This window comes from Triplophysa dalaica, chromosome 16 (assembly GCF_015846415.1).
Source record: "Triplophysa dalaica isolate WHDGS20190420 chromosome 16, ASM1584641v1, whole genome shotgun sequence".
In the NCBI taxonomy this organism is placed as follows: Eukaryota; Metazoa; Chordata; class Actinopteri; order Cypriniformes; family Nemacheilidae; genus Triplophysa; species Triplophysa dalaica.
In genome coordinates, this window is record NC_079557.1 from 10,513,823 (window position 1) to 10,541,821 (window position 27,999).

Below are 27,999 nucleotides of genomic sequence, written 5' to 3' on the forward strand. Positions count from 1 at the left end.
AGGCTGCATCAGTGAATCTCTGTCAGACAGCGCATCAGTATTAAGTTCTCTTTCGTGCTTTAATGAACGAAAACACACAAGATTATGCCTGAAAGCCTGTTTTGGCTAGCGTTTTCGTAAGCACAGATTTCAACGTGTTAAATAAAATCCTAAATGAATGCAGAGTTGTGAAAATGGGAAAGGGGGTCAGATCTGCGTAGATAGGCAGCTCTAAAAGGGGCCGTATTCTTAAACCTGCTGCTGTGACTTCTGTCATTAATGTTAATCAAAGAACAAAAGAAAAGAGGAATTCAATGCGTTTTGTAGCTTTAATTCTGTATTTAATTTAGAATTTAGCATTAAAGACTGTACAGATTCAGAGAACTTTCTGTATATTTCCTACCTGTTAGACATGATAGCTCTCAATAATACTGTACGTCAATATTGAACAGGTATTAATTAATGTTAAAGTAAAGACAGAATGATCAATTTAATGGATCAGTTGCAGTACCAATATCAGAATGTTTCCTTTCATTCATAAAAGTTGTTGTTAAATAAATCTGTTGTTTAAAAGTATATTTAAAAACATTAATGTTATGTGGAATTTCATGCCATATATGTCTGAAAACATAATTATCAATATTGCTTTACTGTCAATAGATCCCCCAAAAAACACCGGACCTTTAAGAGATTTCAAATTCTATAGCATGGATATGGTCTGGACGTTCATGCAGAATTCTTCATTATGTGGGGAGGAGTAACATTTGCTTGACTTTCTCACCTGCCTTTCTATTTTCTGTTCTTTCCTCAACCTTTCTCATCAACCCAACCATCACACCTGTACTCTTTCTCACTTTGTCTTCTGGCATGTGAATAAACCTGTCATTATCTGCAGGTTTGCAGAAGTTCAGGTCTGCTGGTGCTGGCTGCCTTCTCTTTTGTTGACCCACAGAGAGGACGAACCAACATTCGCAACTTCAGTTCTGCTGGTCTTCATGCCCTGATTAAAAGTACACAGATGATCATATAAGCTCAATATAAAAAGAATCTGTGAAACACACTTGTCTTACTAGAAATAAACAACAGAATCAGTACTACATCAAATTTAGAATTACACTTGTAAAAAGTTATTAAAATCTGAAACACTGGATGAAAACTGAACATAGACAGTTCATTTTAAATAAAATATACACAAAAAAGGTAATAAATCCAGTACTGGAATGTGTAAATATCATTAAAGTACAAACTGACCTACTAAACTAAATCAGCTTGACAGATCCAGTAAGAATTATTATTTATGCAGCATTTCTGATTACTGTGTGTTCTATAAAAACTTATACGAACAGGAAATACTAGTACAGCAAAAGACACCAATGGCAGATTTTTGCAACAAACACAGTTATCTTTTCGTTTGTTATCACTCTCTCCCTCTTCACGGCGTAGGTGGATTAAGCCCCCTAAAAAAACAAAACAAAAATGATTGTTTGAATATTTATGGATTTCCTGCAACGTTCGTGGTGCATATTTTCTGTAAATAGGCTCTGACAATGCTCTTTACTTTCTCAATGGGACACATTGTCCAGCAGTGTAAAAGTATCTAACCATTTAAGTTTTTATCCAACAATGAATAATTTGACCATATAGACAGAAAGAAATATTGTTTTGCATATCTGCTTAAACCCAATTTATATTCACCTCCAGCAGAATGAGAATGTCTTCGTATCAAGGAGACAGAATTAATATGGAAAATTCCTATGTCAATAATAAAAGGAAGCAGAAATCCTTGTCCTACCCTATGCATCTGTCTTCATTGCACAAGGTTTTATTTCATCAGAACCCTTCTGTTTTTAAGCCTCTCATTGATGAATAAATGCATTGGTAAGTGAATTCTGGGTTGTCACATGCACATTTATCTAATCATTGATGGCAGTGAGTGATTTCCTTTTTCTGTTCCTTGGAAATCTGACCCTGTGGCCTGTTTCATTATACTATTGTGTTATTGGCATGACGTGCTCTCTAAGGTATTACTGATACGCTCTTGATCAAAAGCGTCTTTAGCCGACAAATATGAGTGCTGTGTTCCTGTATCCATGCCTTATACAAAAGTAAGTCAGGAATGCACTGTGCAGAGCTTTGAAGAAATATAATGCACTGTTTTGATATTTTATACATCTTGGATCTGACTGTCCGCATTGAATCTCAGTTGCTATGGTTACTGTTGCCATTGGAAGTTGGATTGTTGCAGCAGCAGTATTGTCAATGTTCTAAACTAATGCTTTTAAATTGGCATAGTAACATGATCAAGAAGATAAAGATTATGTTTTCTTCCTTTTGAATGTTTTAAAAAAGCTATCACTTAGTCATTAAGCAAATGCTTTAATCCAAAGCAGAGAAGATTAATCGATTCCAATAAATATGTGTGTGTGTTGTGTATATTTATATGTTTATAATATATATAGTGTTAATAAATGCACACACATACATGTACAGTATATATAAATGTGTGTTTGTGTGTGTGTGCGTGTGTGTGTGTGTGTGTATGTATGTATGCATGTATGTATGCATGTATGTATGCATGTATGTATATATATATATATATATATATATATATCAGTGGCGTTCCGTCCATGTTCCGTCCAATGCTCCGCGGAATGAGTTCAAGGACTGGCTAATTAGTGTTTATAAACTAAATCCTTATCATTTGAAATGTCAATTAAAACTTACATAATGAAATGTTGTGAATAAGTAAATTTCTTTAAATCTGTGCCATTTATGAAAGCTTCCGGGCAAACGAATTCACAGCAGCTTTGTCGCCTCCACTATTGCTATGACTCGTCAGTATTGTTGCGCAATCTTAAAAATTTGCTGCACACGGGTTATTTCAAGCACAAGGTATTTTGTCAGCGGAGTGCTCGTCCAAGCTGAAAAAAGCGCTGTTGCTGGCAGATTTTGACTGGCGATTTTCAGAAAAAAACTGAAAGTCCGCTGAAAACATCTTACATTTTTTGGCACAGAAAGTGTATGTCAAAGATATACGTCATATGGCATCATGCTCGAGATGAGTAAATAAGGTGATAATGAAATATACAATTTTTAATATAAGATGTATGTAAAATAAAAAACCTAAGCATATTTTCCCACAGTTCTTATGCAATCATGTCGCTTCAAAGTCTGTTATTGTTATTTGCACTATATCAAATTGCAGCGTTTTACATCACCTGGGTAAGACATTTTAATACTTTTCACTAGGGATAAAAAATAAATCAGTAGAGGCAGAGACATTAAATAGGCGCATTCATAAAAACATGATTTTAAACAGAATTGAAATATGACAGTAAAACCGACCTGTAGGTGTGGCCAGGTCTTTTTTAATGAATGAGCCATTCATTCCACTGATTCATTCAAACTGCATCTGAATCATTGACTCACTTGATTCAGTCAGTAAGAGAACACCACTGTATGTTGCTCAAAGACATGACCGTTCGAAGTATAAATAGGTTTTTAAAGAGAAACATGTCAAATCAGCACTGAACTTCCCCAGGGTGGCTAAATACAGGGGTTAAAGAATAAAATCCTGAGTCTGAGCTTTCTTTTTACCGGGTTGCGAGAATAGACACTTACGCAGGTTATTTGTCAAACATAAAAGAACATTATTTCCCTTGAAACTAACTAGTAACATGCCGTTTTTGAGCGTCTCAGACAGACGTTTCATAAACTTTGATGGTATGCCATGTGTTTTTGGACCACAGAATGACTCAAAAGAAATGGGGGCATAATTATAACCCACAAAACCATAGTTTTATGCAATTAGAGTATCTAAAAACATAGCTTAATACCAAATTCAACCAAATTCAAATAAAAATGTTGGGCCTATCGAGGGTGGCATTTTGAGAACAAAATAAATTGACCAGATCTATGATTAATTTTGTATTCTAATAAACTATTTTGTGCTCTAGCAGTAAATTAATCATTAGTTTCATAGGTATTAATGGTGATGATATGGCACAAGTGACATCCACAACACATAGTAATGAGATCACAGTTGGTCAAAGCAGTTTAGCATAAATGAGCCCTCAAAAAAACAAAAGTGATCCCCCTTTTTGAGCTTGTTTTTTTAATAATAATTAGTGGGGGCAGATTTATCTTCCATTTTTAAATTCCCACTGGCAAAAATTGCACTACAGAGTGTGAAACGAAAACCACATAAATTCCTATTAAAGCTACAATGGTTACTGAGTCACTTACGCAGTGAGTGCTTCTCTGTTCATTTGTTTGAGTCATATCAACCACATAGATTAGCAGGAGGCTTCAGACAAAATGACCATGTTTATGACTTAACAATGTGAGATGGGTGCAATAAGTTATGAAAAAGTTTGAAAGTGATTAAGACGCTTTAAAAATCGATCCTTGATACCTCAATTGCAGTTAGCGCATGTGTGTGACGCGCAGAAGCGGATGTCTGATTAGAGGATTTGCCGAAACAACACAAAGTTATCTATCTTTATGTCACATTCTCCAATTATGTATGTCATATTTGTCATGATGGACTAAAATGTTGCCACCCGCTTCAGGCTTTATAAACTTACTCTCCATCCTGCCGACTGTTCGCTGGCTAACATATTCTCCACCATGACGTCTACACTCTGGCAATCAAAACCTGGCCCATTGTAATTCTTATTGGCTATTAATGTTTGTTTGGTAGAGAGTGACAGCCGTGTTCCTCTCATACCAATTGGTAGGCAAACTAGAAGTCGAACTGATATCAATAAACATTTTAAATGTAATCATTTTTTTAAAGTAAATATTTTTTTAAGCAGTTAAACGCCACAAGCCGAACATCCGGCACGGTGCCGGAAAACTTTAAGCACTGGAAATAGGTCCAATGTGACTGCCATATTGGCCAGCATAAAAAAAAAAAACATAAAAAAAATATTACTGAGTGCACCTTCATTGCCAATATTTTGGCAAACAGAGATTACCCTTGTACAGGAGTTTCAATAATACTGTATCATTATTATTATTCATCATTATTTATATGCATATTTATTAGTTCATTCCACTTTTTCAGTACACTTCCATCTGAAGCCTGAGAAATGTCCAGATAGAACTCGACTGCTCCAAATTTTATCAAGAAATACAGACCTTGTTTGTTTGAAAGCAAGCTTATTCGGGTGTTTGAATGTGTGCGCATGCATAAATTGCATTTTTATGTTCCACTGGGTACAATTTTTAATCTACACAGAGCTACGAATTTGAAGCTTTGAGTCAGTCGGGAGAGAGGGATTTGCACTAGATTGGGATGGTGGGTGAGTGAGAGAGAGAAAGCTGCAGTCGGCAACAGACACTAAGCTGACAGGCAGTATGGGGGGGTTTCCATGGTCTAAACATGTTGTGATTAGCAGAGACCCACATCATCTTAACTATCCTAAACCTCGCCACGGGAGAGAGAGAGAGTTTTGAGTACAGGAGCATTAGACAATTATACAAGAAGAGACTTTGGATCAATCTTATCTAATAATGATTGCTTTTGAACACCAACAATTTTGTCAATGAAATGATTTTATTTGTTAATTTCTAACCTACAAAAGCAAAATGATTTTAAATTTTCCTTGGAGATTTAGCCGGCCTATGTGAAGGCCATAATAATGTGGTATGATGTGGAAGGTTACCGGTTTTTAAAGCAATTTATTCAGTTTTCTCGCTTACCACTCAGTCAGTGGCCCATGATGCTGTGTTCTGCCCCCATAAATCTGTTCTGTCACTGTTCCCATCCAACCGAGTCTCCTGGGTAACACTTGGCCTCCAGGGGATGGCACAGCAAACCTCAGAAAAGGTTTTACCGAACAAAATCTCTGAAACAGCTGCGCTGAGGGGCAGATGTGCCGTCAGATGTCCTGTGTGTATCTGTGCAGAAACAAAAGAGGTTTGAGATAAATACACTAATCACATTAGTTATGTGATACATGGTGTTCTTACACATTACATTAGGATAATGAGGGCAGTTATTTTAAGTCCAAAGAATCATCCAACCAAAGGAGGAGAAAAGAAGATAGAGAAAAGAGGAAAAACAGTGCTTTACACAAAGACTATGAAGTTTTATCAAATCTAACCACCATTTCAAACCTATGACTCTCTTTTTTGATTCAGAACACATAAGAACATATTTTGAAGAACGCTAATAACCAAACAATATTGGACTCAATTGACTTGCATTGTATGGACAAAAAAACATTGTTTTCCTTCGACATGAGGGTGAATAAATAATGACTTCACTTTAATAACTTTTTATCCCTTTAATAGAATGCATGCTTTATTTGGTGACAAATTAATCAGTACACAATAAATCGGATAGCCTCATGCATTTATCATCATTCTTCAATTCACACATTTGTTACTATTTGTTTGTTATTATTCATTTCTGCATGGATATGAAGTGGCTGGATAAGGTTTCCCTCAGGCTGTGACAACATGCTGTTAGCAAACAACATTTTTATCTTTGAACAGCTTAGTTGTGCACATTTTCTAAGCATAATGACTGAATTTGTAGCTAAACAGCATATTTCAAGACTTTAATTGTACTCTTTTGTAATGGAGCAGAACATCTCGGTTGGCAAAGAAGAATTAGGTCTCAATTTTCCATGAAAAGATGTGCCAGCATCACCAGAAGTTCTTAATATATTTCAAACCGATACCGATATAATTAAAATCGGATAAAGTTTTTTATTGACGGTTTAGCCTTTAAAGGTGTTGTGTGTAATTTTTTGGAGGATCAATTGACAGAAATGCAATACAATATACATAATTATGTCTTAAGAGGTTTATAAAGACCTTACATGATGAAGCGTTATGTGTTTTTCATACCTTGAAATTAGTTATTTCTGCGAGATGTATTTCACCATTTTGTTGCTATAGTATCCCTAAACGTAAAAATTGCTCGAAAGAGCATGTTTCGTAATTATTTCATCTCCTTCGACAAACAAGTGAAAACATGATGACATCTTAGTGCTGTGCAGCCACCGAAGTGCTTCAAAAGGGAGGGATGGAGTGAGCTGCTGGTTGCAATTCTCAACCTCACCACTAGATGCTGATAAAATTCATACATTCGACCTTTAAATCAATGGGTTCCAGAACAAATTCCATCCCGGTCCATATCAGCAGATTGATCGATTGAAGTCAAACACACCCGATATTATTGGGTATCGCAATGATTTTAAACTCGATTATCAATATTTTTTTTAATAAATCGCCCAGCCCAAAACCACTTCTATTATTTTTCCATTATAGCATTAAAATTAGGTTTGGAGAATAAAATTGACTAGTAAATTTGTGTAACGGTTTCAAATCCCTAGATAAAAACCAACAAAGTAGACTTCTGCTCAAAATCATAAAATTAGCACTTTTGACAACACTGTCATGTGACAGCTAGCCCCCAGTCTCCTCTAACACAATTAGAAGTTTGACATAACAAATCTGAGAACCTGCTTGACTGTTGTCCATTTGGTAATTCCCTTTCAAGTGCTCCGAAACTAGACATGCCCAAAACGGAACTGACAGCTGAGGTCATATGCAATTACAAAAGACTCTAATTGCATATTTAGCCACTCTATTCAATTGCCTGCAGGTAGCTGCTGACCTGAAGGCGAACTCAGGATTAATTACACCGCATATCACCATTGATCAAGCCTTCCTGGATGCTGTGCTTGGCCAGACCGCATAAAACAGTACAACTGATTACTTCAACACATTCAGCACAAAAGCTCATCCGAGACACTGGCCAATTCAGAACACATAATCAGCCATCATATTGGAAAACCTACGAAAAAAAGAGTCCTCGACTTCTGAGATTACAATTGATTTTTAAAACAAAAAATTTTTTCCTAGGTGTGCGGTTTTAGTATAAATTGCCATTATAATCTTTCATAGCCTAAAAAGTGTTTGCCAGCTGTTTTGTCTTTAAATGTCAAGAAAACAAAATGGACCGCAGCTTTCAATTCACATACCCATTAGGCTGCTCAATGAAGTACGACCTCCTATTTGTTTTTCAATGTTCAGAGCCTCATGTCACATGTTCCATTTGTCTGAAACTCTTATTTCAAAAGAAAGAAAGCAGTAACTTTCTGCTCCATGCACCTACTGTATAATATTAACTAAGGATGCACAGGTACCAGTATCGTTATCGGTACCGATCCTAAGCATATGTACTTGGAAAAATGCACCGATACTAAAGATCGATACGTCATGTGACATAACTTACACAAAATGCTTTGAAAGTTTGTGAAAAGCATATAAAATTATTTATTTTTTCTAGTGGTGGGTATAGATTAATTTTTTTAATCTAGATTAATTCCAAAATTAATCTAGATTAATCTAGATTAAAATGGCTCATTTGAATTCTGCCGAAGGCATTCAGAATATGTGTGCTACCCAAATAATGACTAAAAGTAAGTCTTTGAGAATGGGTTTCTCAACCCAGGTGGCGCATTAGACCAGGGGCTCATCTCCTGTTTCCAAAATGCATCACAAACTGCTTGAGAAAGCTGTTCTACTATGATAATTGGTAATGAAAATTAAATTATGCTCAATAAAATGAACTTGTGTTTACTTCCGCATTAGCTAAGGGATGATTTGCGTTTAGGTGGTACTTGAGACTGGAAGAGCTCCTACAGTACATTTACATTTAGTCATTTAGCAGACGCTTTTATCCAAAGCGACTTACAAAGAGTGAGGGAGCAACAAGCGATATGTCATACAGGAGCCATAATACATTAGATCTCAATAAAAAGTTACTGGTTTCAACTATTCAATTCAATTCAATTCAAGTTTATTTATATAGCGCTTTTCACAATGTGTATTGTTTCAAAGCAGCTTTACAGGGGCAAACAGGAAAAAAGAAAAGTTAAAACACAGCACAGTGCATGGTATTTATACAACGAGTAAATTCATTCTAGTAAATAACATCTAATTTCTAAATAAATAAATAAATAAATGAATGCAGTGTCTAACTAAAGCTAGACCACTACCTGTTGAGAGAAAGTGTTTTTTTTTAAACCAATTCCGCATTGCACAAGGTGCAAACAACCTTAGTCTTGTCGATGTTTCTATTGGGAAGCTTCTTAAAAATTAATGTTCCCTGAAGCAAACCCGGCGGCTTCATAGCTGCATCCATGTTAGCACGTCACGTTTGATGCGGTAATTTCACAGTAACGTTATGTTGTGTTCAGACCAAACGCGAATGGCGTGTCAAGCGCGAGTGATTTATATGTTAATGAAAAGAGCCAATAGACCTACTTGCTGCGCGAATCGCGCGAATGAAGCCCTGGTTATGAGATGATGAGGCGGCTTCTGCTTCCGCGAATGACGCGAATCACGCGAGTTGAAAAATCTCGTTCTCACTGTGTTTTGAAAAGGTACAGGCATTGGAATCGGCGAGGACAAGAAAAAAATATCGGTACTCGTACTTGGTCTTTAAAAAAATGGTATCGGTGCATCCCTAATATTTACACTTAGGGACAAAATTTTACTTTTATCAGACAGTGAGTTGCGGAGAATCAAGCCATTTGTTGTAATATGGCACGCCATGGCACAATGTGACTAAACAAAAGTCTGTTTGTCTAATGAAACGTATCAGTTTTGCATTTCATGTTTACAAGTTACTTACAATGAAAGTGTCAACATGTAATAATTACTCTGAAACATGTTGCACCCCCTCCATTAAATAGTCCCCGAAAGAGAGTAATTGAAGTGCCCTGCCTTAAAGGGATGTTGATATACAGCAGGTACGCTGGGTAAACTCCAGAGTGCCAGTGTGAGACAACAGTCACTGCGTCACTGCCTCTCAGATCGGCATCAGGAGCAATGATCATGACAACTTTATTAATCACATCAATCATCCTCTGCAGCATGACGATTGCTGGGAACCCTAATCGTCTTTCACTATACCTCCCCCATTTCTCTCCTTCATGTTTCTCACTCCCTTACATTAGCTCTAAGCACAGTGTGTGCGTGTGAGTTTGGTAAGGTTTTGGAATCCGTGTTCAAATACTTTTTAAAATCCCCAGAATAAGAATTTTGCAAAGGTACACCTTTGCTTTTCAATAAGAATATAGCATATTTGGCCTTAGACCATGTTGAATAAAGTTGTTTTATGCATTTTTTTGTTTTAGTTCTACAACTCTGAATGACAAAAAGAACATTGGATTTCTGCAGTTGCTTCGTCTCACCCAGAAGCCACAAGCTGATTTGTTGGTTCTGCAGTATGTCATTAGACAGAGTTTTCTTGGAAACATATTGAAGAAAATAATTAACCATAACATTATTTTAGATTGGACAGAACTTTGAAATGAGCACTACACACCAAGACCCTGCAAGGAGCCTATTTACATATGAGCCTATTTGTTTCAAACCAATGTATTTTTTAAATGCTTAAAATGTTTAAATATACATACACAAGTACAGTATATACAAATGGATATTTACTAGAGATGGCCAGATATTCTGTTTCTCCTCCGATACCTTTAGCTGACTCTTCAGAGTGATATCTGCCCACACTGATTCTGAAGATTATTAATATTTCTTAACTTTCTGAGTGTTATTAATTCATATAATGACTATTAATATTGAACTAATGATGTTTCTTTACATTTTCTAAATACAGAGCACGATTCATTGCCTTGTCCACTTTTAATTGACAGAATTTATTGGCCCTAACTACTGGCTGTTTTTAGACTATCGGCCGATAGTGTGGAAAATTGCTTTATGATACAGATTATTGGCCGATATACCGCTGCATCTCTAGTATTTACAACTATTTTACACAATTAAATTGAATAAGATACTTGATAATTTGCTAATGATTTGATATTGTAAGTTATCGTACACTCTTAAAGTTAAATATGCTTAAAAGGTTCACTCTAAAAAGAAAGCTACTTCAAAAGGTTCTTCGATGTCAATAGAATAACTTTTGGTTCCATAAAGAACCTTCAACATCTGAATTATGAAAAATAAGAAATAGATGGTTCTTCTATGGCATCGAAGATCCTTTTGAAGCCCCATCTTTTGTAGCATAAAATGTAAAGTATTATCTCTTCTTGTTGTGGTTTGGAAGTTACATCAACACAGAAATGTAAATATGATCTAACACTGCCTAAAATATGAGCCATAAAGCGTGTTATTGCTTTGTCCTAAAGAATAGCTGACAGTGAGTGTAAATGAGACTATGAATCACAGAACAGATCTATATGTTTTTCCGAGTGGTAATTACCTCTCACTATTATGGACTATTATGATAATGCACCTCAAAAAAAGATGCTGTTTGCCTGCGCAGCTGAGCATGAAAATCAATTTGAGATTTTTCCTTCCGACTATTCAGTGCACTTACAATAAAGGAAAAGAATGGAGAAGCATAAAACTGCTTTATTTGCCAGAAGTCCTGAAAATTGTTTGACTAAAACTTGGCTTTTCCCTGTGTGTGTGTGTGTGTTTGCTTCTGCTGAATAGGTCCACTGAAAACATCTGTCCATCCCAGGGGAGGGAAAGAGGAAGCTGTCACTTATCTCTAAATGAACTATTTGATCCTTTATTGTACATGATGGGGTGAAAACAAATATAAAGGAAAGCTGGACTGCAAAAATGTCCTCACATTCTTCAACCAGTTTCTTTCAATATCATTAGCCTCAGCTTTCTAAACACCAGTGCTTTACATCAGATCTGTGGGTCTGCGACACCATCTGGCTTATTTCTAGCCTCATAAACACATGTATCCAACAAACAATCTCACCCGCACAAGCAAATTGCAGCAAAACTATTGACTGATAGAACGCCGTGGTGCAAACTGCCAGATTTGATTGTCTGGATCACGGAATATAACAAAGTCTACGGTAGGAAGTCAGTAAGAATTCAGTCCAATTCTGTCAACTGGACCATAAATGTCAGTGTAGTAATATAAAGCCAGCTGTGGTGTGAGGTCTGCAAACTCTTTCTCCATATCCAAAATCTTGGACCGTTTCCCTAAACAGTTTCCCCGCCATATGTTCATTCTCTGTCCAAGCACGCCTTCTCTCTTGGAAACCGTCCATCTGTGACCATGAAATGTCACTCTGACTCTCATCTAAATAAGCACGGTGTCATTTTCAAGAGCCATAGGTGACCTTCTATTCCTTCTCCCCTATTCCCATATCTATCACTGTCATTGAACACAAGTATCATTTTCATTCTACCGACAAAACATCAGTGTTTCACCCAACAGTGTTAAATGTGATTACGCTGTAGCTGTGTAACTTCCACAACACACCCGGTGCATTGTGGGGCCGTAATGGTCATCACATCCGGAGCCAAACCGCGGTCCACCCAGAGAGAAGCGGATACTCTCCATTATGACAGCATTGTAAGGAGCGGACATGTCATGTACTCTTCAGGCTGCTTTTTAATGGGGTTCTCTCTGATCATTTGCTGGAGATAGGAAGGATTCTAATAACGGCCTTATCTCTTTGTGGCGGCAATTTGTCTTCGTCCCTTTCCCTGCAGGAGCTCGTTCGCTATCTGGCGACAAGCTTTGTCCAATTTGACACAGTCAACTGACAGTGGCTAATGAAGGTTAGGGGGCCAGACTCTACTTCTCCTTGAGCTAATTCACACAAGACCATAGTTCCGCACCAGTCACTCCCGGTCTAATCTGGGGTGGCAGAACTCTTCCTCTCATTCTTATTACCCCTTAATTCCAGCACCAGGATATTAAAATGTAACATCTAAGATGATGGTTATAAAACCTGACATGACTTCCTGAGTTTTATTCTGAGACACTTGTTCCATTTACCTTAAGCGTATATCACTGGAAAGTTGAAAAGCATATTTAGTATTAAAGCGCTCAAAGGGATAGTTTACACAAACATAAACATTCTGTCATCTTTATTTACCCTCATGTCATTCACAACCTACATATGATTCTTCTGTGGAACACAAAAGACGACATTTTGAGAAATGTCTCAGTGGTTTAGTGGTTTAGTGTCCATAAATTTCGATCCAATGTTGTTTGGTTACCAACGTTCATCAAAATATCTTCTTGTGTGTTCTGCATAAGAAGGAATGTCATACATGTTTGGAATGACATCAGGGTGAGTAAATTTATAAGCTAACTTAAACTAACAATGATTAATAATTTTCTCCTTTATGTCGTTCAAGTACAGGGTATGACTCTTTTTTCATTGGAACACATAAGACGATATTTTGAGAAATGTCTCAGTGGTTTATGTCCATACAATGTCAATGTTGTTTGCCCGCCATCATTCTTAAGATCTTTTTTTGTGTTCTGCAGAAGAAAGAAATCATTCAGGTTTGAAATGACATGGCAGTGAGTAAACAATGAGAGAAATTTATTCTTTGGTAACTATCCCTTAAATGTTAATTTCGACATTTACTAACAGATCAAGAGCAAAAAAAAACTAAAGACATGTTATTGTGATACATTACCTAAAAACGTATACACACATTAGCATGCAAGGCATGGAAAGATCTTCTATATAACATAAAACGCCACATAGTCTGTGATCATGGTATGAAGTTAAGTTTAGCCTCTCATAGCAGCAAAGCTTTCATTTTGCTCATACCACATAAGAGCTGGAGGTTAGACCATTAGCTTTTTGGTTACTGAAATGTGTCTTCATTTGTAATGTTTCTGTTGCCCCTTTGTAAGCCAAATAGTGGTAGTTAGGGTCAGGCGGTTCAATGAACAAGAACATTCGATTTACCAGTGCAAATTCCTTAAGGGCCGCTTCCCCTGACCACAGCCACTGCGCTTTGAGCAAAACACTTAACCTCTATCTGCTCCAGCACACTGCCTCTGCACTCTGAAACTTCACCAATTTATCCCAAGAATTACGCAAATGTCAAGGCGTCCTCAGGTGCCAATGCAGGTTTCAAAACAAGTAAGTCAAAGAAGTGTGAAAAATAAAACTGTGTAAAGATGATGTCTGTTTAACCATAAATGTTATTTATTCTGATTAGATGTAAATTAAATGCATCTACAATACTGTTAAGATTACCCAAAATGGTTTCCTCATGATGTCATCATCAAGATTGTATCAAAATAACTCGGTCTTCATCTCCGACTCGCTCTTTTGAAATTCCGTAGCCTACAAACTCTATTTCCTTATATTTATAACCGGTGAAGTTTATTTTAGATCTTCTGCAAGGAAGCTCCTCACATTGCTCCGTCACCTCATTAAAGGCTCTCCTTCACAGCACGTTTCCAACCGCTTTCCCTGGTCTAAATCTGATTGCTAATAATGAATTCTTCATGGTGAAGATGTGCCATAGCCTTCCAGTTCCATTAATTGTTGTACTACAGCTGAAAATGCTGATTAACAATGCTAATGAGGCTTTGTTTCAGTAATGACATTTTATTACCGTGCAGAACGCTCCGGAACAGCCCGTCTAAAGGATGCTTTCCATTTACATTTAGCGGTTCAGTTAAAATTTGATTTCCTGTTAACATTTGTTTGACCTTTTCCATCTCCGTGGATGTCAGAACATTTTGACATTAGAAAAAAAACAGAAGGTCTGTACGGAAAAAGTGTCGTTATCTCAAAGTATCTTTTTATTTCTACATTTTTTTAAACGAGAACAAAGTGAGCCAAGCTCTTAAGGGAAAACTCAATGGATCTACTGCCCCTGAGATTTGATTACTTTTTCAAAGCGGTTTCCATTTTCCAACAGGTCATCCCAGGAAAGAGAAAACACAGAACCATTTTCAAAAGAAAGCAAGCTGTTAATTCCAAAACCCAGCAATTTTCAAAAGCAAACTTGATACGTATGGATCAATGTATGCATCAATACATAATGTGTGCCTCCACATAATGCTGTAATGCTGTTTATTTTTACACTCCAAAGAAATGTTTGTCCTTTCATCAACACTACCCTGAATGACATATCAAAGCCTGAAAGAATATGAACTTTCCATTGTAGAGAGAGAAAAAATATATTAGCTAAACAAATCGATAGTGCATTAAGCCCCTAAGGTATCTTCCTGAAGAAGAGCAATGGTCAGACTAAACCAGCCTGGAGTCTCACCACCTCTCAATCAGATGAAGTCTGGAGGTGATCCATTACGGGACTGATGGGAACATTACAGCCACGGAGATGAGAAGATAGTGGCCAGATATACTCAGTGACCATATATTCCGCTGTATGAAGCTGCACACGAAAGGGCTCCATCTTCAAATTCAGCGAGAACAGACCTCGAATCCACTGAGCTCAGATACTACACAACACAACAGTTTGTCAGTGGTTTTGTGCGCAAACTGTGATTTGCAGGATATATGATGTGACATGAGAGTTCTTTTGCTTGGCACTTGAAATACAGGTGAATAATGGGATTTTGCATTCACAAGCGCATTTGTAAACCTTTTGAAAATAACAAATTCACTCTGTCATAAAATGTCCTACATAGAGGGTTTGTAAAACCAAGCTTTTCTGTACTCTTTCACTTTGTTTTAGTGAGAACTCTACGGTATTAACTACGATTATGTATTAGCCTATACATTATAACAGTAAAATTGTGAATAATGATAAAGTTAATGTGTGTAATTTTTCAGATGCACCTTCATGAGTTTGCATTCAATATTTAAAAGACATGTCTGATCATTTCATCATACATTTTGCCTTCCGCTCTTACAATTTCAAGCAATGACACTATATATAGCCCTATTTTCTAGATAACCTTAATATTACCAGATGAGGTAACTTGTAAATGAACTGGTTGTAAAAATATGATTTTAAGTATTAGATCAGGTACACAGAAAGTGCAAATGTGCACTTATTACAACTCTGTTTGACTTAATCTAGACAAAAGCTCTGAAGCACTATCAGAGACGCCATCTCATTGACTGAACTCATGACCCACAGATTTGGCAAAAACTACTAGTAATCATTAGTTAATTACCTCAGTGCGCTAAATAATGTCAATGACGCAGGGAAACAGAGGAATGTGAATCCCTATGTGAATAACCCAGCAGCTGGACTCTCAATTTAATCTCTCTTGAAATCAAGAAGAGGTTTGAAGGGAGAGAAAATCAATCAAATAAGCTTTACTTTTCATTCGTCTTAAAGGTTTAACTTTATAAACTGCTTTAGCCAAGGACTTTGATGGATTTTATCTGTTACTTCTCAGTCTACGTCTATCTTTCAGCTCTGAGGCCAAAATCGGGTTGATGAAATTAACCTGCTCTTGAACCAGAAATATTATTAACGCATTCCTGCAGCTTTTATCCAACCAAATAACCTCAGAATGCCTATTATCGCCAACACTGTCTATTACTATTAGCCGAATAGCAAACCATGGTGTTGTGATGTGTCTACGGCCTAGGAAAAAAGGTATCCTGTCTCATCATTCGACCCATGAAAAGAGAAAGAAGCGCATCAAGTGTTCTTACTGGGTACATAATGTACATGCACTGTTAATTCTGTATAATTCAGAGCTACTGTGGAGCGTACAGTGGGAATACCTTCTCTAAGTTTTCATTATGATCTCATTTGTCCTCGGTTCTTGAGGCTGTCTCAGGAGAACGCTCTCTCCGATGTAAAAGGACAATTAATTTTGGGTCGTAGCTCTGGGGCATAACGAAATTAAAACCATCTCTCTTAGATTATTCCAGTGATAGGTTTTGAAAGAAAAAGGGAGAATGATTATTCCAAAAACAACCAGTTTCATAACTCATTTTCCTTACCATTTCTTATCGCTTATGCCATGTTAAATGTCTAATCCTAAATAGTTTGGTAATACTGTAAATACATAGGTAATAACCATCATTCATCTTTCCTTTTTGTGGAGCTTCTGATCTCTTGCTGCTATGAATCACTCCGTAAGCATGCGTTCTGTTTTTAAGAGTTCTCTAAAGTCAAGTATGTTTGAACAACTTAGTTATATGCGAGTCCTGAAAAGGCATTATAATAATACATTTCACTTAATTAAAAAATATAATCTTTTCGGCATCCCTCTGCATCTCATTAAAAAAGGGCAAAAACTGCACATGTGTTACATGTACAATTTCAGCGCTGATGGTGTGTTAAGGTCCAGAATTCCCCTGATGTAATTAGATTCATGTCAGAAGAAACGCATGCACCCTATTCCATTAGCCCTACCAAGGCAGGAGAGATCCTACACCACCCTTCATGAAATATTTACCTGTTAGATTCAGATTGAGTTGGATGTATGTGGGGCAGACAAACCAAATGCCACCAAAACATCACATTAGCATGGCTCGACATTAATGCTTGTCCGGGACAAGTGAATGTTTTGTATGGGTGAGAGAGAATGAGAGTGAGAGAGAATTTTAACTCAGAAAAAAAACAGTGCAACAAAAAATAAGTCTGTGCTAAAAATAATAAGAATAGGTGCATTAGACAGAGCTGCGAGTTTGCGTGAAGTGCGTTTGTCTTTGTGCTTGTTTGTGTGACATTAATCAATTGTGCACCGCACTGAGTCCATATAACTAGATGCGGATGCAGAATCCTGTTATTTAAATGTCTTCTGGCGGTTCTGCGTGTATGAGGGAATAAACCCAGAAGCATTCTTCAGATTTCTTCCACAATTCTGGAACGATCTCACTCTTGTCAAAAGATCAGCGGATACTATAGTTAAAAATTGGCTAAAAACACATCTCTTTCGTCAACATCTGACCCATTATGAGTGTTTTCTACTTCTTTTCTACTTTCCTACATTCCTTAATTCTTAGCACTAAAGGAAATACTGTGGTAGGCTAACTGAAACCAGTTTTACTGCACCCATGCATTGTTGTTCTTTTTGCACAAAATGCTTCTATTTCCTCCCCCCCTACTTTGCAAGTAACTTTGGATACAAGTGTCTTCCAAATGACTCAGGATGGCTTGCAATAACAAGGATTAAAGTAAACGGAGTTTAGAGCTAATTTAGGGTTTGTTGATACAAGTTTTATTTGAATTAAAATTACGCTGCAACACTTCATTTTAAACCGAGATCAATCAATCGTGGATTAAAAATGTAACCTGTATTTAAACCATCATATGCAATTAAATTTGTCCGCCGTGATGGATTTGCCGGTGTAACTAAACAGCAACAGTGTTGCACTGTCATGCATGTAAAAAGGAAATAAACAGCTTGTGCATGTAAAAGAAACTTAATTTTGCTATTTAAAACCTCTCTCTGGATAATTTCTTGATCAAATTGATCATCCATAAACAAATTTCACAAGCGTTGAGGGCCACGACAGAGTACAAATATGACTGTTGAGGCGCATCATTATCCTGCAGCTCACGACTGGAGCAGACATAAGAGAGAAGAGAGCAGTATGGGAATCACAAGCGGGTGGACCTCTACCGTTGACGCAGCCGCAAACGGTCCCGGTAGGCGATTGTGTTTATGGGGTCGGCCTCGTTCGTGTTCTGGGGCTGTTTGCAGCAGCACCGCCGGCTGAGCTGCTTCTGTTCGGTACCAGACCATAATTTAGACGGAGAGCCCACAATACCAGTGCCGCTAAAATAACAACTCTTCTCAGGATTTCGGCCTTTTCCGTTTAATCACAGATGTTGTGCTTGTGTGTACTGGATAAGAAAGCAGAGCATCTTGAACTTAAAGCTACACAGCCGACCAACCAGTTTATCAAACCACCGGACCCTGACTCGTGCTGAGGTGTTTTATTTATTTCCATTTTTATTTACAATAAACACAATCACTGAAGCATGACATGATGCATTTGCATTTAATGCAAAAATAACATTTGAAGATCGATGAGAACTATTCGAAGATTGTTCGAAATTCGCACCCCTCCCAAACATGGACGCATTTACAGTATTATACACACATAAACGGAGAGAGACCATTTAAGCTTTAAATCCATATGACGACACACTTCTTTATTTGTTATGGAATAGGCAATCTTACATCAAGCTATACTTTAAGATAACGCATAGAAACATTCATATATTAATGTATTACAGTTGTTGATATATCTAATATTAATATAATATTAATATATATAATATTAATATAATACAGTTGTAGCACAAACATTGTATTTGGTGCTACAACTGTTTTAACACTATTTTGATTGTGTTTTATTACGCTCTGTACTATTCCCTATTGAATATTTATGCATTTCAAACCTGGCAAGATCAAAAGTATGTTAATAGGTTTTTCTACCCGTTACCGATTTTGGCTTAACTCACTGTATACTTTTAATATGTCTCGTGTTTAATAGGGATGGCGGAGGACATACTGTAATTATGCCATCAAGCTCCAATCAGAGACCTCTGCTAATGCTGGAATGAAGACCAGATCTCTTTGGAGATCAACACCTGTGCATGTTTGCATCTCTTCATAAATTAAGGGAATTATGGCAATGTGAAGCATTTTAATGAGCAAACTGTCTTTTCCCCTTCACACGCTTTTATCCCAAATCAATACACCTGGCAAACCTTATGTAAATAATTTAGTTTCTGTTGGTATTTCTAATTACTCGCAGTGCTTCGAGCATTTATCTCAGACCAGATGACACATGCCTAGATTTGTCCTGTGCAACATTTTTCAAAACATTATTCATGCTGTTCTTCTAATAAATTGTCAAACTGACCTCTTTGTTAGTGTATTTTTGCTTCCAAATTAAATCCTCTAAAGAGTTTATGTGGGTAAGTACAGCAGATACATTTTTTCTTAAGCTTCAGATGCATGATTTTTTTCCGTCTACTATTAAGTAATTAGTTTTATTATAATTAGCATTAATGAAAAATATAATCATTTATTAATAACAATTTCCAAGTAATTCTGCAGATATTGTTTAGTAGTTTCAAGGTCAGGTTTACTTCTTTTACGCCACAATATTATTGCTTATTGTTTTGTTGGCATCATAGTCAGACCTGGTGTTGATTGGGTCACTGACTTGGTTAAAAAGGTCACCATTTTCACAACACAGCACTATGATTCACGTTGTCATGTAGTCCACAGCTTGTACGTCATTTCATTGGCGCTTCCGTTCTTCGTTACTGATGTCGTGCTGTGGGCTATTCAAAGGTTTCAGAACCAACTTTAATACACAGCAAACATCCTTTAAACAATTTTAATTTGCGAGAACATTTCAGACAAGTCAATTAGCTGACCGGATTTCATGGGTCTTGCTCATTAGGATAATAACAGAGTGATTACTTCCATTAGTTCTGCCTTAATTAAGAGGCTGCCCCAATTAAAAAAAAGCTCTGTATATTACTTGTTTAATAAATATCAGTGACTAACCAATCATTTTTAAGAAGCAAACTGTCTAAACTATTTGTCTAATTATGCTTCTAATAACAAGGTCTTAAACCACGGACACTTGTATGTTCTAGGTTTCAATTTTCTTCCAGTCCTTTTCATTATAAAAAAGTCATATTTAATTTATTTGAGATATATGATGTGAAAAGAAAATTAAATATAAACAGATAAATAATTATGTCCCATGGATACATTACGCTTTATTTTCTAAACAATTCTACATCTGGTATTGCTGAAAGTAAATGCAGGAGCCCGATAACAAATGGTCATTTAAAAGTTGTCTATAACTCTAATATATACTTTTAAACTTTCCAGTTCTTTTCAATCTTTCATTTTCTTCCATCATTTTGGAAATGAAAGAGGAGACAAAGATTACTGTGGGACGTCAAAGGTCAGTTTGTTTTGACATTGTAAGTCCTATAGGAAAATAACTCTGTGAAAGGAAAAGAAAGACTACGAGAAAAAATGAGAAAGACGATATATTCTTACTTTTTAACTTTAGGTAAAACGCAGAACTTGAAACTGTACTTTTTTACACAGCCGTCCAATCACAGTGGAGAAAAGACGGAGAAACATTACATTGGCCAACCATTACTGTACTGTGTACAACACAACAATGGAGAAATTAATAAATCATGGTTCCCTGCATTTTTAAAATAAGATACTATTAACAAGTTCATGTTGCAGATATTCCAAATCACAGCTACCAAGGCGTCCGAAGAATAAATAATTTTTAATAAAAAAATTATTCTGTGATTAATCGTGTGTAACACGCACAATATTGAATGTACTTTTACATACAAATTGTTTCACCAATTTCTCCAAATAAATGAAGAAACACCAGATTTCTTTAACATGATATATATATATAATTTGATAAAGAGCCTGTTCGCTAAATAATAACATAAAATATGTTAAATTGGTTCAACTTGCGTCAGGAGTAGACTTTGAATTTGAGCATGCGCATCCTGTACGTGACACTTCTTGTCCGGTTTGCTACTCAGTTAACTTACATGCTGCTTTGTTTGTTAACGTTGCTATCGAAGCCCAACTGTCACCTCTACAGCCTTGATTGTAAATGTAAATGTAAGATTTGCTTTTTGGTCTCTCTGCCATAGTTAATCTAATGTGTGTCGTGGCCTCCGTGTCTCTGATAAGCACGACTGTTTATGCTGGTGCACCGCTGGTGTAAATTTATTTTCATTTTGTGAAAGTTGCAACCTTTCCGTTCCGTGCACCTGAAACATGCAGTGTAACAGAGCCTTTACAATTAATTAACTGTGAAGCTTTTAAGTGAGGTTAATAGTGAACCTCGGTAAACACTGCATCCTTAACTGCAACCTATGTCTCCATTAAACTGATGATTTTTTCTTTATTTTAACTTTAATTATAGCCATTCAACATTGAAGTACAGTATAATTGAGAGCTATCATGTCTAACAGGTAGGAAATATACAGAAATTGAATCAAGTTCTCAACACTTTACAGTCTTTAGTTCTAAATTAAATACAGACAAAAAAGGCTTTCTGACATAATCTTTTGGTTTTGTTCATTCAAGCACGAAAGAGAACTTAATACTAATGACCTGTCTGACCGAGATTGACTAACGCAGCCTTTAGCTTGTGACAGTATACACCAGACGGGACGGGACCACTGTCGCATTGTCATGCGTCCCAGAACCTGTCTATCTATCCTGAAAGCATCAAAGCACAAAACTGTTTCAAATTGTGCTAAAATGTTATAAAGGCCTTAACATGAATAAGAGCGTGATTTTATAATGCAAAGCTAGACAAAGGATGACCAAATTAACTTATCAAATATTGCGTCAAATATTTGAACGCATTAACCTGAAAAAATTTTTCGCATTTGTTAACACTAATTAATATACACACAATTAACTACCAAATCTGACGTTTTAAAAGTATTTGAGAATCTGGAGAAATGTTTAGGAGAAGGTCTATTTTACGCGCAAATTACTCGCAATTTACGATTGTTTCGGCCCAATGAAAATGTACTCAATCTGTGTTGTGGCATAAAAACAGAGACAAAGTTAGATGCACAAACATAAGGGTGAAAAACTTTACGTTAAGCCTTGTAATGCAAATAAGATATTAAATAGTTCCTTAAAAATGTTGCAGGAATTAGAGTATATTAGCATGATCGAGTTCAATTGAGAAATCGTTGCTCTTTAAAAAAGACATCTTGTTATTTTTAGTGGTCAAAAAGAGTCAGTACTTTCAGCTTAATATCTCCAGAGTCACGACCTCAATTTAACATCTATCTCTATCATATGATAGGGTATTAAGACACTGTGCAGCCTCACTAACACTTCTACCAGCAATCTCTCCCAGGAGGTCTCCCATCAAGGTTATGTTCCGGCTTAGCTTCACTGACCACTTGAGGCTGACTGATGACTAGAAAATGTATCTCTTATCCTGTATTTTTAATAAACAACATACATTTCTAATCTATTGCGATTGTACTTTATAAATATATCACTCAATATTGAACATACGATATTAACAAGAGTCCCAGCATTATTCCCATACTGACACATATATGGTGAGCTAAGGCTTTTAGATTTGGCTTTGGTTTTAACAGAAAAGCTGACCCACGCAAGGCAGTCCCTGGAACACACAGCAGTGGTTCACAGATGCAGCGCCCCAGGCAGATGATGAGACCAGGCCCCTGCTCTCGCCTCCCAGCCGAAAGCAATGGAACATGATCCATCATGCTTATGTGATTATCATAACAAATACTCTCATTTTCTCTAGTCGTGTTGTTTCCACTCTCTCCTTCACACTTCAATGCCTCCTCACAGCAAGTTAGGGCCTAAAAATAAAGGAGCAGGACAAAGCAAAACTATTCTGGCTGGCAAACGGATACTCCAGAGGGTTAAATGCTAGATCAGTAGTCTGATTGTTGTCGAAAAACAAATCTTTCAGAAAATATGTAAATAGGCTTTTTTTCTGGAACAATTGTGACTAGTTTTTGGTATCTGAATCCAATTTACATAAGCCCTACCGCTGGGGAAAAATGATGTCAACACACCTGACAAGAGTGATCTGGAGTGACATGACAGAGTTTCTCAGTCTACACCGTCTGAAGCAATGCACTGCATATGACTGCAAACACTCAACTCAGGTATTTCAGAAGGAAAGGTTGCTGTGAGGTTAGCTTGAGTTCATGGCAGCAAGTCAGCCAAGTTCACTGGTTGGCGATAATAATGATGATGTTGGTGAGGGCTTAACAATCTCTCAACAATCCAGTTTTTCTCTGTACAATTTCTTTAACTCATGGTTCACCAAACATGAAAATTCTACTCACCCTTGTTTCATTTCAAACCTGTATTACTTTGATTCTTTCGCAGAACAGAGAACACAAAAGAAGATATTTTGAAGAATGTTTTTAACTGTTACCCATTCACTTGCATTGGTTTGGTGTCCATTCAATAGAAATAAATAGGTGCCGACGCTGTTCAGTTACCAACTTTCTTTTACCAAATTGCGTTATTTTGTGTTCTGTTAAAGAAAGAAAGTCATACAGGTTTGAAATGACAAGAGGGTAAATAAATGATAAAATAATTTAATTTTTGGGTGAACTGTCCCTTTAAGAAAATTGCCATTCATCTGCTTTACCCTTTAGATTTTTGTTTTTACATTTTAGCATCCTTTAATAAAAAGACAACAGAAACACAAACTGGGCAGCAAATAAAACATCATAACTACAGAGAGTGAGGCTTGTCAGGGTTTGTAAAGGTTTTCTAAACCAGCTGGCTCAGGCTTTTAATGTTCTCACTGCTGGAGCCTCTCTCAGCTGGTAGGCTTATTATTTTTCCTGCCGATTTAAGGAGATGGAGTAGTCTTGTCTTGGACCATTACATTTTTGTGTCATGCTGTGACGCAGCTCTGGATGATACGTTGGTGGTAAAAAACAAGCAAGACTACCATACCAGACATCTGGCTGCAAAATATCCAAAATTCTGCTTAATTACACAAAAGTGCGTATTCAATTTTATTTTTACATTTTTAAGTACATATTATATCTGTAAATTCAGCATTTCTAAACCAGGGGTGGAGCCCGCTATGGGTTCATTATGTCTTAAACAAGCACTAAATATAAGCTAAAACAACAAAAATAAAGATATCTATCGATCTTGTTGCGTACAACTGGGGGGCCTTGAAGTTAAAAATATGGAGAACTAATGAGTAAATCGTACCCGAAAGCCACTATATCACATGGCAAGTCCCGTAATAATCTACTCCTGCGGCCTCAATGCCTCTCTTTACACACTCACAGACACTTACTCTCACTTTCATTCTCACACCCTGTCAATCAGTGAAAGAATTTATTATCTTTGTTTCAAAGCCTGATGAGCTGCCTCATTGCCTACATAGGTAGTTGCCTTCTAAAGCAGCATCATAATCTTCCACATATGCAGAAACTCTGTACGCCACACAAATAGCACTAAACACACAGGAAAGAGAAGACAGAGTTTCCAATTGTTTTCAACATAGTCTTACATTTGCTAAAGTAACCACATCTCTTATGACACTTTATATGCCATCTTGAAGATAATTGTTTCACTGCACTTGTCAGTGTATTCAAGAATTGCTTTCTACCACAAAGGATAGGTGCAGAGCTGCCTGAGAGTCTGGCTTTGACTACTAGAGGAGGAAAATAAAGATGCCTGGGTTTTGGCACCAAATAAGTGAAAGAGAGAGAAGAGGGAATCCAATTCCTCTATCAAGAGAACGCAACAATTCGTACAATTTCTACTAGTGTAAAGACAATATAAAATGAGAAATCTTCAGTATTCTCTCTTTCCTAATGCTAAGGTGAACCGATATTTCTTGTGAAGGAGCTGATACGCAGACCGAGAGCTTACCATGGCAGTGAAGCTTCATCAAGTTGGATGAAGCTACATTCGGGTGAAAAGAAGAATTGGAATACATTCCAATCTTACATGCTGCACTGCTTTTTGTTTGCTTGACTTCAAATGATAAACGGAATAATGATTGATTTACATGATATAACATCAATGATACATAACACAGTATTAAAATAAACATCTAAGGAATAAACAGTATGAAGACAATATCAAGGTAAAATACACATATTTCCTCTTATTTATATTAGTATGTTTTTCTCATTGTCAATTTTTTTTTCCATATTAAGATGAATCGCCTGTCCAAAAAAACCCTAAATAAATGTTCTATGATTCATTGAAAGAGACTATTGGTGCCCTTCTTGGAGGTTCCGAGTCATGATGGCCATGTATGGACAGGGCCTTGGTGAATCACTGTTCTCTAATGTCTCACTTGCTTCATGCCTGGGATGTCAATTTGTCAGTGCTGACAAACTGTGGCAGCCTCATCAATCTAGCCTTTATCCTGACCAGTCTCACCCCTGCTTTCTTACACCAGCTGCACAAGCACTGGTCAAACATTGCCCCTAAACACTGCTTAGTGTGCTTGCTCTGTGTGTAGATAGCAAAATCATCAGTATTAAAAAAATGTCTAATTAATACTCAAAGTAATTATATAATACATTATGTATACACTGTGAGAGTTCATGTGACCTCTTTCAACACTGCCTATTTTGCTGTGTACTTTTGCGCTGTTTTGCTTTGCCTCCTAAAAAAATCTTATTATTTTATACAATTTACTATAGTAAATCCTAGTTTGATGCAACAAAGGGTGCTTTTCTTATGATGTTGATTAAAAACAATCAAAATACGGCAAAATGTTGTACACTTCTTATGGGTTAAGGATATTCAAAGCAATTTAAATAGTTAAGAAACTATTTACATACAAAACATTATATAAAAATAAAAAATCTTACTGTGATGAACCGTGAAGATGGATTTTTCAGATTTTACAGGATGTAGAAATACTCATAATACTGCGCTTCTGAAATGTTTTGATTTTATTCTGCTTGCCTGGCACTATTTGAGGGGAAATGGAACTGGAAAATATTACATTCCCTTCACATTTCAATAAATTCATAATACCTTGCTAGAATTTGTTTTCTCACATAGATAGTGCCCCAGGAAATCAATTTCAGGCACCAAAGGAAAATTTACCCACAAAGTCTTCATTCTCACATGAAGACATTTTATTCAGTGTCACAGAAACCTTACACAAGTCAAAGAACGAGCAAGATGACCCACTTCTGCAAAAGCACATTAAGAGCTCTTTACAAGGTCACGCTGTAAAAGCAAAAGTTCCTAATTTGCCTGATTTCTAGGTTCTCATTGTACCACAAATAGGAAAAGTACATGACGTGAATTTAGCAAAATCGCAAAACAGGAATGCCTGCATGTTGGGTGAGACAGATCTTCCTATAAGGGAAAACCTTACCTCACTTCCCTTGACTGAAGCTTGTAGATGTAAAGCCGTCATGTGTGTCTTAAGACGGTTAAAGCTTTGAAGCACTGCAGGGGAATCCAGCTTTGATAATCATACACCAAACAGGAATCAGACTGACAGCTGTTTTGATCTGGTTGTGGAAAGCCTGTTGGAACAAATCATCATGTGTGAGACAAGCACAGCCAGGTCCATCTCATTCAAACACATATGGCTATTCACATGTCATTCATTTTAGGAGGGATTCATAAAAAATAACCTACTCTGGCCATAACGTATTTGCATATACTTTATGTATTGTTGTATTGATTTGATATCAATATTGATTTGTTGTATGCAAAATTAAACATAAATATATATAGTTGGGATTATAAGCAGACAGAAAATGATTTGAATATACAATAAATATCAAGTCACATTATTATTTGCACTATATTGATGTTCAAGGTTTGTCTGCTTCTTTGGACAGTGTACAGTAAATGCTTGGACATAAATCTAGACGTCTTTTAGTCTTCAAGTAGTCAGCAGTCAGGAAATGTTTGTTTCACAATGTTTTATTGGCCATCATCAACTTCATACTCTTGACCGTTAAAAATCTAGCATACAGGGCCCGGTTGCATAAAGCACCTAAAGTGTAATTTTCCCCTTAAATATACTTTAAGTTTTATTAAATTATTCTCCTGTTGTCTTTGGTAAAGAGAAATCACCCCTTAAGTGTCACATTAAGGGAAAAACTTAAGGCGCTTTATGCAACCGGGCACAGGTCTTTTACACGCATGGCAGTTTGAAAGAAATAAGTGTTGTTTGTATGTAAATGTCAATATAATCATATTATCATAAAATAAATACCCTATAATACATGCCGCTACCGAAATCAATGTTGTATGAAGTTAATGTAAGTTACGAACAAAAACAACTGTAGATCATGCTTTAATAAGGACCGAATATAACTCACGTTTGTTTCAAAAACACGGAAAACTACGGACTTTGCATAAATGACTTTAATTTTAATGATGTCCAGAAGGATTTTAAATATCAAACGATATATTCGTTATTTAACGTTAATGTTTCCAAATTCAACGGATTGTTTGTACATACCAAAATGGCGGTGAGGTGAGGTGAGGTGTGGCTTCTTCTACTGTTGATCACAACCCGACATCGCCCCTTGGCTTTGAGGATGAGTGTAACGAACATTATGAATGTTTCAGGACGCTTAGGGGCTGTGTCCACCGAGGCACATTTACGCGGCTGAAAACGTCAGGAGCTCGGCTGAAAACGCCTGCTCCAGGCGCAGTGTTCTGCCCAAAGTTGAGCATTTTTTCAACTCTGGGGGCCCTGTCGAAGCCGGCGCTGATCGTCGGGAAAACGCGTAGCACGAGCG

At 36.7% G+C, this 27,999-nt stretch overlaps 1 long non-coding RNA gene across 2 annotated transcripts; it reads right to left on the reverse strand.

Moving 5' to 3' along the window:
• Positions 1 to 305: 305 nt before the first annotated feature.
• Positions 306 to 27,986, reverse strand: LOC130437612 (uncharacterized). Of its 2 annotated transcripts, none has more exons than XR_008909207.1 (4): positions 27,717 to 27,986; positions 26,613 to 26,766; positions 5,686 to 5,883; positions 306 to 979 (listed from the first exon to the last, which is right to left on the reverse strand). It is a non-coding gene; the product is annotated as an uncharacterized LOC130437612 (long non-coding RNA). The 2 variants fall into 2 exon arrangements; XR_008909206.1 differs by lacking the exon at positions 306 to 979 and adding an exon at positions 1,328 to 1,436.
• Positions 27,987 to 27,999: the final 13 nt, after the last annotated feature.